This window comes from Hordeum vulgare, chromosome 3H (assembly GCF_904849725.1).
Source record: "Hordeum vulgare subsp. vulgare chromosome 3H, MorexV3_pseudomolecules_assembly, whole genome shotgun sequence".
Classification (NCBI taxonomy): Eukaryota; Viridiplantae; Streptophyta; class Magnoliopsida; order Poales; family Poaceae; genus Hordeum; species Hordeum vulgare.
Window position 1 is genome coordinate 394,336,516 of NC_058520.1, and position 12,451 is coordinate 394,348,966.

General features: G+C 45.8%; 1 long non-coding RNA gene across 2 annotated transcripts; it reads left to right on the forward strand.

Annotated features, from left to right (window-relative positions):
* The first annotated feature begins 6,813 nt into the window (after positions 1 to 6,813).
* On the forward strand, positions 6,814 to 10,960 carry LOC123443966. 2 transcript variants are annotated; one of them, XR_006630902.1, is made up of 5 exons: positions 6,814 to 7,171; positions 7,595 to 7,737; positions 7,854 to 7,956; positions 9,821 to 9,918; positions 10,854 to 10,960. It is a non-coding gene; the product is annotated as an uncharacterized LOC123443966 (long non-coding RNA). The 2 variants fall into 2 exon arrangements; XR_006630901.1 differs by lacking the exons at positions 9,821 to 9,918; positions 10,854 to 10,960 and adding an exon at positions 9,199 to 9,291 and having other exon boundaries at positions 7,854 to 9,111.
* Positions 10,961 to 12,451: the final 1,491 nt, after the last annotated feature.

Below are 12,451 nucleotides of genomic sequence, written 5' to 3' on the forward strand. Positions count from 1 at the left end.
TTGTTGTTCCCAATCTATCCCTGGTTCTTGTAGTGGTTGGTTGTCACCTCATATTTGTTGAGATGATTTTCATAAGCCCACTACTATCTTGTTCTTTTCATTGTTGTTTTTCCCAACAACTTCGTCCAATTCTTCTTGCAAGGATGCTTGTCAAGTTCATTGGAGTTAGTAGTTGTCATTCTCTTCTTCCGTATGAGTTAGTTCCTATTTTATTGTTCCGGAGGCTTTGTGATGTTCCTCTTTTGGGTCTATCTCGTTGTTCTATCAAGATCGTGGTGTTCCCTTGCTCTATTTACTTGTTTTGTTGTGAATATTGTCTATTTCTTCCACCTTTTCGAAATTTTGTCCCTTTTCCTACCGAAGTGCTGCCGAAATTTTCCGTGAACTCTTGCTTCTTTCTCATATCAGTCCTCGTCTCTTTGCAACCTTCAAGGATCATTGGTTTCACTCGTTTGTCAAAGAAGCGACTAATTTTTACCTCTTGCTTTCTCATCCTCTCCACCTTTCATTCTTGGATCTCGGGGCGAGATCCTCTTGTAGTGTAGGAGAGTTGTGACAGCCCGAGACCGACGTTCCAGAAGATTCCCCTTTCTTTCCGTTTTCGTCGTGTGCCTATTTTATTTTGTCGCGTCATCATCGCATCATGCGCATCATCTGCATTGCATCGGCATCTCCGTTGCCGTCAGTTTTCAAAACTTGCATCCGTTGTTATTTGCCGGTTCACGTCGTTGTCCGTTCTGAGCCCGACCGCACGCGCCCACGGCATCGTCAAGACATTGTTTTATAACGTGTATAAAACTTTCTCCAATTGAGCTGGAACTTGGCGTGCGGTATTAGTTTAGTGTAGGTAGGTCGTCCGTCAAATTTCATCGCGATCGGAGCTCGTTTGTTACCCGTGCCATTTATTATATAGCGGCACTATAGCCGGTCAATTGTCGGATGTTTCGGTATTTTAAACTCTGTCACCGGGTTGCCTGTTTTTCCGTGTCATCTCCGCCTAGCGCCTCTGCACAGTGCGCCGACCCTACGCGCAGCCCAGTCCGAAACCTCCCGGAACCCGAACCCGGTGGTCGTGACCGTTGGATCCGGATCGACCCCGTTTTACCCTAAACCGTCATCGGTTTGTCCATTGGACTCCCTAACCTAGCTATTTCTGACCGTCCGATTTAACCGGAGGGTCCAAAAACCCCTAATCCTAGCTACCTACTATATATAGACGTTCCCTAGCCTATTTTGGAAAACCCTAAAATCTAGGAGATGTGTCCCATCGTCGCCGCCACCTTCCTTGTTTTCCTCCTCCCACCAGCCACGCGCCAGATCCCTCGTCCCTCCTGCCCCGCACCTCCTTCTGTGTTTCTGCTCGAGCAGGAGGTCGTCCTCCAGGCCATCGCCGTGCCACCAGGAACAGCACCAGGACGCCGGAGCCGCGGCCTCCTCTGTTGGTGCCCGTGCTGTAGCGCCAGCACGGCCCGAGCGCAACGCAGGTGTCCCGTTCCTCCTTCTCTTCCTTCCCCCTTTTCTTTCTCTCTCTGTTGCTCAGTTCTTCCCGTCTCTTTTTTTCAGAGAAGAGCCATGGTCGCGTCCCCGAGAAGCTCCCCGCCGGCCGGCCTCGCGATGCCAGACGCCGCCGTCACCGGGAATGGAACGGCGATGCCGAGACCCTCCGGATCCGACTCGAGCTCGCCACCATGCCCATTCAAGTCGCCACAGGGGTGCTCCCCTGTTCTTGCCTCTGTTCGTCAGAGAAACGGGAGAGCCAGTGCCCGCCTCTGCTTCGAGCGAGCAGGAGGCCGCCCGTGGTGACCTGTCGCGCCTCCTGTACCGGAGCACGCCGCCGCCCTCGCCTGGACCGGCGTCCCCGGCGACCTAGCCTGCCTAGCCCGCCATGGCGTCTCCTTTCCCCGTTGTGAGAAGTTCCTCCCGATCTGATCCCTTTCTTTTCTAGATCTGTCAGGATATGCGCTATTTATAGTATCCATTTTGTTTCCTGTACGAATCATATGTGTTAGCGTAGTGGTTAGCGCTAGCTAGTTTTGCCATGGGATCCTGGGATCAAATCCCGATGAGTGCATCTTATTTTGTTAGGAATTTTGCCTCCAGCGCAACAGCTTCTGCCATATTTATTTTTGTGTTGTTTTGTCAATTTTGACACAACCACTTAATTAGTCTAGTGGTAGGGCTACCAATGTCCATCCAAGGGATTTGGGGTTCAAATCCTAGCAATTCCATTTTTATTTTTATTTTGGACAGATTCAAATGCCCTTTTGTAAAATTCGTATAAATTTAACCGTGCACCGGATTAAAATGATTTCAACATGTAAGTTGCTTAGAATTTTCTGTAGTTTCACAAAAACCAACTCTCATGCATATTTCAATTTGTTAGGTGTGATGTTTGCTTCGATTTGCATGTCGACGTGTTGAAAACGGTTTAGGTCGTAACTATTTGTCCGTAGCTCCGTTGGAGTTGTGCCATATATGTAAATGGACCAGAACGACGAGTAGAATCACGTGTTCCACTTTGTTTCTCCGTTTAACAAACATAAAATGTGATTAGGACAAATCTGGACAGAATTAAGATTTAACACGTGGGGTCATTTCGGAGATGCTATATGTCGTTTCCGACCTCATTTAAAATGCCAAGCTAGGTAGATTAATTTTTGCTTCACCTCTTGCCATGTTTAACCACATTTAATATTGCCGTGTACCTAATCGGGATAGAACTAAATAATAAACGTGGAGTTTCGTCAATATGCAACTCGTTGCATATTGAACTTCACTTAATGTGTAGTGTTTGATTGTGTGAATTGTCATGTCGTGACTTGCATATATTCAGCTGCTCATGCATCATATGTGTTGTGCATCATGTGGTGAATTCGTGTGTTGATTCGTGTTTCCGGTTTGCCTCGTCTCGATAGAGTTCCGCAAGCGTGTCGGGTGAGAGGACCCGTTTGACTACGTCGGTTCGTCTGCTTCACGGAGTCATTCTTCTTCCAAGCGGGATCTCAGGCAAGATGATCATTTCCCCAGATACCATTACTATCATTGCCATGCTAGTTTTACCGTTGCTATCGTTTACGTCTCGTTGCCTACCACCTATTAAATATCAGCCTCTCTACAATGCCATGAAACCATCAACCTGTTCACCCTAGCAAACCACTGATTGGCTATGTTACTGCTTGCTTAACCCTGTTGATAGCGTTGCTAGTTGCAGGTGCAGCTGCTTCCATGTGAAAACATGGGTTCCTTGTTATATCACCATATTAAATGCTATCTAATTTAATGCACCTATATACTTGGTAAAAGGTGGAAGGCTCGGCCTTTCTAGCCTGGTGTTTTGTTCCACCTTTGCCCCCTTAGATTCGGCTACCGGTGTTATGTTCCATAAATGAGCGCTCCTAACACGATCGGGGTTGTTATGGGGACCCCCTTGATAATTCGTTTTAGATTAAAGCTGGTCTGGCAAGGCCCAACTTTGGTACTACATTTGCCTAAACACCTAATAAAATTGCATAGGGACTTTTCGGACCCCGAGGATAATTTAATCAACCCCCGGGCCAGTGCTCCTCATGAGTGTTGGCCCCACCTGAGCGATGTCCGGCGCCCCTCTGGTCACCCGGAGGTTTAGCGATCCCGACGTCTAGCTCATCCGCCGTGTCCTGAGAACGAGGTACGCGACTCCTATCGGGATCGTCGACACGTCGGGCGGCCTTGCTGGATTAGTTTTACCTTTGACGAGATATCTTGTGCATCGGGATTCCGGTGATGCTTTGGGTAATCTCAGAGTTGAGGTTTTCCACTAGGGAATCCGACGAGATCGCGAGCTTCGTGATTGAGGATTTCTATGCGGCTTGTGGTAATTTGTGATGGACTAGTTGGAGCACCCCTGCAGGGTTAAATCTTTCGGAAAGCCGTGCCCGCGGTTATGTGGCAACGTGGAAGCTTTGTTTAACACTGGTTCTAGATAACTTGAAGTTAACTTAATTAAAACATGCCAACTGTGTGCGTAACTGTGATTGTCTCTTTCGTGAGTTCCTTCTCCGATTGAGGACACGGTGGGGTTATGTCTGACGTAGGTAGGTGTTCAGGATCATTCTTTTGATCATCTGTAGTGACGTCCGTTATGCGTAGATCTTCCCCCCTCTTATTTCTTGTACTCGTAAGTTAGCCACCAAATATATGCTTAGTCGCTGCTGCAACCTCACCATTTAACCATGCCTCACCCATTAAGCTTTGCTAGTCTTGATACCTTTGGAAATGAGATTGCTGAGTCCCCTGTGGCTCACAGATTACTACAACACCAGTTGCAGGTTCAGGTAAAGGTTACATGACGCGAGCGCATTGATTGTTCATTTGGAGTTGCCTCTTCTTCTTCTTCTTCATCGATCTAGGATGGGTTCCAGGCCGGCAGCCTGGGATAGCAAGGATGGACGTCGTTCTTCTTTTGTCGTTTATTTTCGTCCGTAGTCGGACCCTGCTCTTACTCTTGATGATTATGTAATGTACTGATGTGACTCTGATGTAGCTTATGGCGAGTGTAAGCCAATTCTATATATCTCTTCTTTTCAGTACATGTACTTGTAACGATACCCATTCTTGCGACACGACGAGATGCGCTTCTATCCCTGACGAGGCCCTCGTGCCAAATTGGGGATAGGGTCGCATCTTGGGCGTGACAAAATGTTCCAAGTGTTCCTCCAAGGATCTACTATAAATCAGTATATCATCAAAATAGACTACCACAAATCGTCCAATGAAAGCACGTAAAACCTCGTTCATTAATCTCATTAAAGTACTAGGTGCATTAGTTAACCCAAAAGGCATGACTAACCACTCATATAATCCAAACTTAGTTTTAAATGTTGTTTTCCATTCATCTTCCAATTCCATACGAATTTGATGGTATCCACAAAAACAGAACATGCTTGCATGGGTACCACATCACAATCAACATAATCAGAATATGTAGCTATGCTAAAATGCACACGAACAATACGTGTTACCTTAACCTTGCCATAGTTGTTGAATCATTGGATGTAATAAGGACGAGGATGTGGCCTGGTGGTGAGAGACAACTTCTCCACCATCTCCATGCTAGCCAAGTTGTTGCAACTCTCCCATCGATGATGATGCGAATAGAATGTTCCTTCATAACTCCTTTTGTATGGAACAAATTGTGCCATTGATTTTGATCAACCTGTGTTACCTGCACACTCGAAACACATTGAGCGACTAAACTTTCATACATGTTGGCGTAGTCAGCGGCCATGTATTATGTTTCCTGTTCAGTATCATCGACACACCACTACTAGGAAAAGGGCTATAGATGATATAGACACTAATGACGCACCAGACAAGTAGTGCGCCACTACTATATAGCAGTGGCGCACCATGTGTAGGTGTGCCATTAGTGTGATGGACACTAATGGCGCACCACACACTCGGTGCACCACTACTATTTTTTTTTGCAAAAGTACTAATGACGCACCGGGGCAGAGTGCGCCATTACTAGTTTAACTAGTAATGACGCACCACTCATCGAGTGCGCCACTACTATAATTTTTTTATTTTTTTTGCAAAACTACTAATGACGCACCACCAGCTGGTGCGCCATTAGTAACCAGGGTTACTAATGGCGCATTTGTAGGTGGTGCGTCACTACTATATTTTTTTTTGCAAAACTACTAATGGCGCACCATGAGCTGGTGCGCCGTTAGTAACCAGGGCAAGAAGATTGTGAACAGATAGCTAGCTAAGATCGATTGTATTTAAATTGTAGCCTTCATTTCTCGATTGTATTTCGACATATTGAAATGATATTTCTTCTGTTCTAGTGTCCTCATGAATATTTATTTATGTTTATTATGGTATTGAATTTCTAACTCACAAAAAGTACTGAATTTGTTAATATTTTTTGAACTCATGAATATTTTTAAATTTCATGGGCACTTTTTGAATTCATGAATATTTTTTCATATTCAATATGAAAAAATGTTGAATATTCATGAGGACACTCGATCTCGATCCCCCTCCATCTCGGTCGTTATCTCCCCTCGCCAGATCCCCCTCGCCGCCGAGCATCCCCCGCTCCACCGCCGCCGCCGACCCCCCGCACCCTCCCTCGCTCCACCGCCGCCGAGCACCCACCGCACCCTCCCCCGCTCCACCGCCGCCGCCGACCCCCCGCACCCTCCCCGGCCCGCTCCACCGTCGCCGACGACCCCCCGCACCCTCCCCGGCCCGCTCCACCGTCGTCGACGACCCCCCGCACCCTCCCCCGCTCCACCGCCGCCGCCGACCCGCCGCACCCTTCCCCGCTCCACCGCCGCCGCCGACCCCCCGTACCCTCCCCGGCCCGCTCCACCGCCGCCGCCGACCCCCCGCACCCTCCCCCGCTCCACCGCCGCCGCCGACTCCCCGCACCCTCCCCCCGCTCCATCGCCGCCGCCGACCCCCCGCACCCTCCCCCGCTCCACCGCCGCAGACGACCCCCCGCACCCTCCCCTGTCTCCTCGCTCGGTTCCCCTGAACGGAATCGGCCGAGCGCACCACCCACCCCCTCCCTCCCCCCCGAGCGCCATTGCTATCCAAAAAAATATATTACTAATGGCGCACCTCTCTGGGGTGCGCCATTGCTATCCGAAAAAAGATTATTAATGTCGCACCTCTCTAGAATGCGTCGTTGCTATATAAAAAAGATTACTAATGATGCACTGAATGGGATGCGTCATTGCTATCAAAAAAAAATTCTAATAACGCAGAGCTCGGGGTGCACCATTGCTAACCCGCACTGCTCTGTGCCTCTGCCCTCGCCTCTCCTCTCCCAAATCCAACCGGGATCTCGAGGTAGTTGCCCACTCTCTCGCCACCCCCCACCCCCTCCCCCGTGCCGTCGGCCGGCCGCATCCCCGCCGCGCGGCCTCGCCCCCACCCGCCGACGGATCTCCGGATCTGGGTGGCCTCGGCGCCCGCGGCCCCAACGCCACCTCCCCGCCCCACCCGCCGCTGCGCCGCGTCCCGCCGCGCTGGTGACCAGGCGTCGTCGGGCCCAGCCCTCGCCCCGCCGCCCTCGCAGGCGCCTCCCTCGCCTTCTGGGGTCGCCGCGCCGCCCTCGTCCCCTCGCCTCACCGCCCCTCTGGCCCTCGCCTCGCCGCGGCTGGACTGTGTCTGCAAGGTAGGCTCCCTTCACCCCGAGCATGTGTGTGCTGGGCGGTTCCTGGTTCGACGTCGATTTGTGGTCGGAGGCTGGGCCGCTTGCCAGTCCGGCTACGCGATCGCTTCCAGCTTGTTCGTATTAGTCGATAAGCTTAGTGCTGCTACAAAGTACTAGTAGTACTAGGCTATGGTCAGGGTGAATTGCAATGTTCTGATCGACTTGGGGGGATCTGGAACAAGGTTCTGTAGCATAGTATCTGTAAGTAAATGGTGCGCAAGGTGAATGATGAAATGCCGGGCAAATCATTTAGGCCAGTGGTTGTTTCAGGTGGACTGAAGGCTGCATAGATGCATGTCCAAAATAGCATGTGTGTATTGAGCTCAGTCTTACATTTGTTTTTGTACATCCAACTGCAGAGAATTAAAGAAATTGTGTATGCAGCTGAGCTGAGGCTCGACACGGTGTCGCTTTGGTTGGTTCTGTCTCGCTCGAATCGCCTCGGCCTGTTAAAAAGCGCTCCATAGCGCCTCCAAGCTCCAAGCCTCCAACGTACACGACCCTCAACATCCGATCGACCAGCGACGGTGAGTCACTCATCCGTCTCCAACTCCATCAAATGTTGGAAAACCTCTCTCCTGCGTGTTTCCTTTTGATATGAATCAAGATGAGGCCGAAAATTGACTAATCCTGTGTTAGCTAGCTAGGTTGGATCCATCGACTCTCCGCAAAAGAAGGCACCACAACTGCAGTAAGCAAAGACATATCTGATGCCTCATAACAGCTAGCAGCTCATATCCCTATGGGTATGTGTCTATATAAGCAGAATGGATGGTACTACTGAACTGTTTTAGGTCTTTGAATTAAGTAGTTTCAATTCAACGTAAAATAGAACAACATACTGTACATGTAACTGTATTTGTAAACATTCAAAAACTGGTCTGACAGAAAAGATACAAGATATTAGTTCCCTGCATACTATATGCCCTCATGGTTTCAGAACAGCGCTTCGTTAAAATAGCCATGCTTGCAAAAGTTGAGATCGCAAAATTGCATCATGTGAATGAGAAAATATGTGTGGGTCTTAGAATCATGTAGCAACTAGAATAAAAGGTAATAGTTTCATCTCTCTCAAAGGTAGAACATCGCATTAAATGGCCACAACTTTCGTCCATATAACAGGGCCCAGATACAACAATAGTCAAACTAAAATTTTATATAGTTTCTAGTTCAACTATACTCCCAGACACTAAGACATGCCACGGCATGACTGGAGCTTGATCAAATCTGTCTTTATTATTCTGCAAATTCAGCAGTTTATACATCCCTTTGTTTCCAGACAAATGATTTGATGTGATGATATCTATCCGAACATCTTATTTGTGGCTAATTGGCTATCAGAGTAGCAAAATACGCTAAGAACGATTTGCATATTTCCATAGTTGCTACCTACAAATTGTATAATAAGCACTATAACTCAGGGGGATCAACTAACAGAAACAATCCAATCAAAAGTTCTAAATAAGGGAGTAAAAGTTGTGAAGTGCCTGTGTAACTCACCATAATCCTCTGTTCTTCTGAATTGTGTTTTGTGTGGACCAGTTGCTTTATCATGCATGGAAGCATAAACCTTTTGATAAGCCTTGTACAATCTGCACACATCAGGTTTTCTCAAAGACAGTTCACTAATACAGAAGTAAATAATGTACTGTCACCAATGTTTAATACCTCTTCTGTTGCTTGGGATTTCTTATGGGCAAGGCAAACTCAGACGATACATATTGGTCAAGATAGACACTTTTGTATATAAAATGCCAAAGTCCAGCTGGTCCACCAATTGCCTCACCAGAAGACAAGGGTTGAGAATTTAGGCCTTGAGATGAGAAGCCTGTGCATGATGCTGACTAAAATTGTTTTGGAAATCTTATATTGAGACATGGATTGTGCTGGAGCAGGAGAAGGTTTGTGTTTTCTTAAACATCTTCTGTTGCCATTACTGCCCTCATCAATGGTGTCCCGGTTTTAATCATTTTATCATGGATTTTCAGCAAGGCCAGAAGCAAGATTTGCTTTTTGATACCTTTTGGCCGATGACATTCTTCGAATCAATTTCCCTTGTTGGAAGTCAAGGAATCACAAACTTATTGCTTGATGATGATAACAAAGGAATCTTGCTTCCGTGTAGATTTGCAGCCTTAGTGTCAGTAATAGGAACATTGTATATCAGAAAAGCACCCAGTATCAGACTATCAATACATCCCATCATGCATCTGTCATTGCAAGCCACCACAATTATTTTTGCTCATGTCCTCAGAGGTGAGTGGTGAGTATACCATCATGTTTGTTTTTCATTGCCTCGGCTTTGCGTTTGAGGCTGGTGAGATTTCTGTACTGTTATCTTTACCAATATGATACTTTCTAGGTTTCTTGGACTATGCTTGATTAGGAACTGTGATAGTTGAATAAGAAAGTAGTTGTAAACTTGTGAATCAAAAAGTACGTATGTTAACACCTTGTTTGTTCATCTGATCTATACAATCAAATACCGGGTTGTTGAGGTGAATGCAGATGATGCATTCTATGAGTTGGAGAACTCCCCAACAGCAAATTCAGTCATATGTTTTTTATGGTAAATATTAGTATTAACTTGAGATCATCTCCTGCATGCAGAACAAATAGATGGAGCTGTTTCGTGTATGGCAATGACCATTCAGGTCATACACCATGGCGTTGCTTCTGGCCATCTCGGCAGTGGATCCCTCATATTGGTAATCACTATTTGATGCTTCAGGTTTCATCCTCCTCATCTCTTCCGCTAGATTTTTCCAATATTAGCAGAAAAGAATGTCTCGAAGTTAACAAAATATATGTATACATATACGTCAACTGAATAGATGTCCCCATGTCCATGTAAATTAAGAATTTAGGATTAGGTACATCTTCAGACTGGAGCTGAGTTATAACTTCACTTGGTGGACCACTGGAGTTTAGGATACTATGAATAGTGACTTATTGTGTTCAATTTGCAACAATAGGCTAAAGAAAATGTAGTGTATTATGTCCAGAATGTTTACAACGACCGCTCTACCATTGTTGACTCTGCACCACCCCGACCTTGAGTCACTCCATTCTACTCCCCCTGTATCAGAATATAGGTCGCTGGAGTAGCTGACTTTAGCTACTCCAGCGACCTATATTCCGGTACAGAGGGAGTAGATACCCAACTCTATGTGTTATTTATTTTGATATCTAATAGGTTCACGCTTATGAGAAACATATATGGATTGTGTTCCCTGCATTTTCTAATTTGTTTCAGTGGAATATGCCTCTTAAGGTGTTTGATTTTTTCTAACAACTAGCGACCATTGCACTGCATAGACACGTTAACAAGTACATAAGCTAGATTAGTACTCACAGTACCGCAGAGGAGGCGCGCCCTGGGCGCGCCCCTGCCACTAGTAAGTGAAACAAGGTGCATACAATTAAGGACACCACAATTATCTCTGAATAATCAATAGTGTGGAGTTACTCACAATAATCTATGCGGCATTTCTTAGCTAGATTTCTTAGAAGGATTTCGGGCTATTTTGCTCATATTTTAGAAAACTGATCATGTGTGATGGCCCATCTGTCTTGCAAAATAGACAAAATAGACTTGAACTGGTCACGTCAGTTCCAATCTGCATCTCTTTTCATCTTGTAGGTTGCCACGCGGATGCTCTTTGAACTACGATATGGACATGAAGGCATTTGTTTTAGTGCCAAATATTACTTACTAATGCCCGCAAAGTATCGTTGTGTATTATATTTGCTATGGAGCTATGTATATATGGATGCTATGGAACTATATGTATGTATGGATGCTATGGAATTTTGGATGTATGGATGCTATGGAATTTTGATATATAGATCATGAAATTTGTTATGCAACTTTGCATATATGTTATGTGTTGTGGATCAATAAAACTATTGGACACATATTATGTATTATATATTTGATATATATGTTATGTGCTGTTGAATTTGCGGTTTTGAAACAAAACATATATATATGCCAGAATACCGGATACTAATGGAGCATCATGGGCTATACTAATGGCGCACTGAGTGGTGCGCCATTAGTATATATGCCCTGGGAGACATACTAATGGAGCACCATGGGCTATACTAATGGCACACTGCTTGGTGCGCCATTAGTATATATGCCCTGGGAGGCATACTAATGGCACACCATGGGCTATACTAATGACGCATTGCCTGATGCGCCATTAGTATACCAGATACTAATGGCGCACCTGTGGTGCGTCATTAGTAAAAAATTCTAATGGCGTGATGCTAGTGGCGCACCTGTAGTGCGTCATTAGTAGCCAAAACAGGTGCACCACTAGCAGGACTTTTCCTAGTAGTGCACTATTCATCACTCGTAAGAAGAGCCTAAGTCTCCTAATCATAATCACTAGCGGAGTGATATCCACCATGCTTAGTAACAATCATCACATGCTTGGATGGACAATCTCTCGCATAGTACCTCCACCCTGGCAGCAATGACATATAACCTCATGTGTTTGCCCTGTGGACGCAATAGATGAAGACGCGCTTTGTGTAGGACCAGAAGGTGTGCTCTTGGCAGAAGGTGGGGCAGGTGTTTGTTTCCTGCTATCTTGGCTGGAGTTAGTGGCTGAAATAGGTGGTGCCGCAGTAGGACGTGTGGAAGCAGAAGAGGTTCATGGCATCCATGATGAAATGCAACCTGCAGAAAAAATTAGTTCTGGTCAATGCTTGTCGATCCTGCACTTCACGTTCAGCTTTACAAGCAAGATGGAATAAACGAGTAATAGTGTTATACTCCTTATACTCTAAAATAGTCTGAATATCTCTATTTAATCGACACATAAGACGTGCAAGCATAGCTTCATTGTCTTCAACAATACTACATCTAATCATCCGAGTTTGTAATTCCTCATAACATTCTTCTACAAAAAAATTCCTTGTATTAAACGCTGCAATTTTTGAAGTAATTCACATTGATAATATGGTGGAACCCAACGAGTAGACATAGCAGTTTTCAAAGTAGCCCAAGTAGTTGGAATATTAGCATGATGTATTCTACAATGTTCAGACCATCAAACACAAGCAAAACTAGTGAATGAACAAACAACAACAACAACACGTCTATCCTCAGGAAATTGTAAGCATGTAAAACATTGCTCTGCTTCTAACTCCCAAGTAAGATATATATCAGGAACATATCTACCATCAAATGTAGGAATATTCAATTTAAGTTTAGGGAGATGGTCATGA